We start from the raw sequence: 2,421 nt of genomic DNA, 5'->3' as shown, positions 1-2,421 counted from the left end.
CAACTTATGAGCAACACTTCCCATGTTTTCAGCAGCACTTTTTGTGTACCCAATGTGCAGGTGCAGCAAATACCTTGGCAAGGGGCAAAGCGATTATCACTTAAGAAAACAGTAACACTGTATAGTTCATTCTTCTTCAAGGTCTTGAGCAAAGCATAAATTCTCATGAAAACGAAGTCATTGCACTTCAGGCATCAGACAGAGAACCAGGTAAGTCTTATTGCTGCTTGTAGTGCTGATTTTACCATATTTTGTAATTTATAGACTTTTTCTTTCTTTCTCTCCTGCATTTGTTCAGTAATTCAAATAAGTATTTTCTTAGGTCTATATAAAAGCATCAAATATTGTACAATAGTGCAATATACTGAAAAGGGGATATTGTTACTAACTTGCAATTAATTTTCAGGTCAAGTCTACAGAGCTGCACTTCATTATTTCTGAGAACTCTGCACTTTCTGGTACGTATTTCAAAAATATGCACTGATGAATTTTTAACATACTAAGTACTCTTGAATCCTATGCATTAATATTGGTTATCTCATATTTCAACCTCTGTTTTAGTCTGCAGTAGTTCTTAACAACCTTATAGTTCAAAAGAAATGGTACTGTGTAAAGAATAGACACTATTTTTATTCTCCCTAACATTTACTTTTATATTCCAGGTTTACTCGTGCTGCAAGTGGAGTGGATCATGATCTGGCTCGTTGTTCCTTTTTCCTATGCATATACTTCTTTGAGAATTGCTTCTAAAGAGGTATAGGGCATGGGAAAATGGGGCAACTGAGGTGCTTCACCACTCATCCCAGGCAGCATCGTGAAGGCAACAGCAGAAATGTTTTGTGAAAACCGATGGGCCAAGAAATTAAAGGTAAATTTATGAAACTCCCAATTAATCCTCAAAACTTGTATAGAAAGATACTGGCACTATTTACTCTGATCTAACGTCTAAATCTTGGTTTCCTCTTAAAACCCAATTTATTACAAGAGTAATATTTTAATCATTTCTCCAACTACATTATTTAATATGCCACTTGGTCTAATGTAAAGCACATGCATTGGTAAGAAGTTACCCCTGTAGTCCTTATTCCCATAAGTCTCCAATTGAAAATAACGGAAACGCAGTCACACAAACTGCCAAAAATGCCACTCTTTGTCCCTGTCTCACAGGTGCCAGGATCAGCCATCACTGAATCCAGGTAATGCTGACTCATGTTTAAAGTCCAGCCATGCAAATGCTGCTTAAGTGGGTTGTCTGTAATACGTCAATTATTCCTAGGATTTTATCCTTTAAGATCCTAAGTACCTTTTGCACGATGCATGCATGTGTGGAATTGCAAAGTCGTCTCCTGTAAAACTCGGTTAATAGTAAATCAAATTACAAACATACTAATTTTTTTTGTTTCTTTCCCCCACAGGTGTCTTGGAGGTGGTAGTAGAAGCTCTTTGCTCATTTTATTTAGTAGAAAACCAAAATTTTTATGTTTCTGTCCCATTACTTTCATTTACTCTAATAGCAATGTGTCACATCAATTCTGGGGGGAAAATACTGCTGTTATGAAACAATGTAACTGTACATAATGCATGTCAAATAAATATCTAATGTTTCAGTCACAGATCAAAAGTTTGTGTTACACTGCATCCCAGTTTCTAACAAGTGCTGTAAAGCTGTGAGCTCAAAAAGAGCAAAACAAGGCACATTACAAGTTATTTTACCCTATGGTTATTGTTATGCTACACTATTCAAAATTAAATGAATATTTTAGAATTCACTTTTTATCTAATATAATAGTGTCAAAGGACTATTCTATTTACATATCACTTCTTTCTTACAGTAAAAATTAATTTTAAAACATACATCCACGACCACATCTTTATTCCCCAGTTTCATATCAAAGCTTGTGATAAAGAGAGCTTGTAAGGGTTTTTTTTAATATAAAAAAATTAAATCTATTAATAGTTATTAAAGTCAAAATGAACCTCCAGAATTACTGCACAAGAAGTGGAAAAAGACGTACAAAACAAACAAAAGTATAACTAAACAAGAGACAACCACCCCATATAACTTAGTTTCTCATATTTCACAGAAATTTCACATTAATATAAAATTTAAAAAGCAATTGCACCAGACAAGTGTACATTTTACCTTTAATACATCTCTTTTAAAACTTAGCCTATAACAAATTCGAGATTCCTATTAACAGGACTGCAATTGATTCCTTTTTTCCTCATGGCACAGAATGCACAGCTTAAATTCAAAGCTGATAGGAATAATAATGTCATCTCGGCCATTACCAAAAATGCAAAATAAAGTGTTTGAATTAGCAGTGAGATCTATAACAATAGTAGGCCAAATATTAATCATAACAACAGCAGTGGAGCAGGCAGCAAGATTGAACTGAACAACATGAACTGATAAACAAA

General features: G+C 34.2%; 1 long non-coding RNA gene across 1 annotated transcript; it reads left to right on the top strand.

Annotated features, from left to right (window-relative positions):
* Positions 1–333: 333 nt before the first annotated feature.
* Positions 334–1,613, top strand: LOC128791646 (uncharacterized). The gene is made up of 2 exons (XR_008432106.1): positions 334–458; positions 663–1,613. It is a non-coding gene; the product is annotated as an uncharacterized LOC128791646 (long non-coding RNA).
* Positions 1,614–2,421: the final 808 nt, after the last annotated feature.

Source organism: Vidua chalybeata, chromosome 8, assembly GCF_026979565.1.
Source record: "Vidua chalybeata isolate OUT-0048 chromosome 8, bVidCha1 merged haplotype, whole genome shotgun sequence".
NCBI classification, from domain to species: Eukaryota; Metazoa; Chordata; class Aves; order Passeriformes; family Viduidae; genus Vidua; species Vidua chalybeata.
The sequence above is the reverse complement of the archived record's forward strand: the minus strand, read 5'-3'. Positions and strand labels throughout refer to the sequence as shown.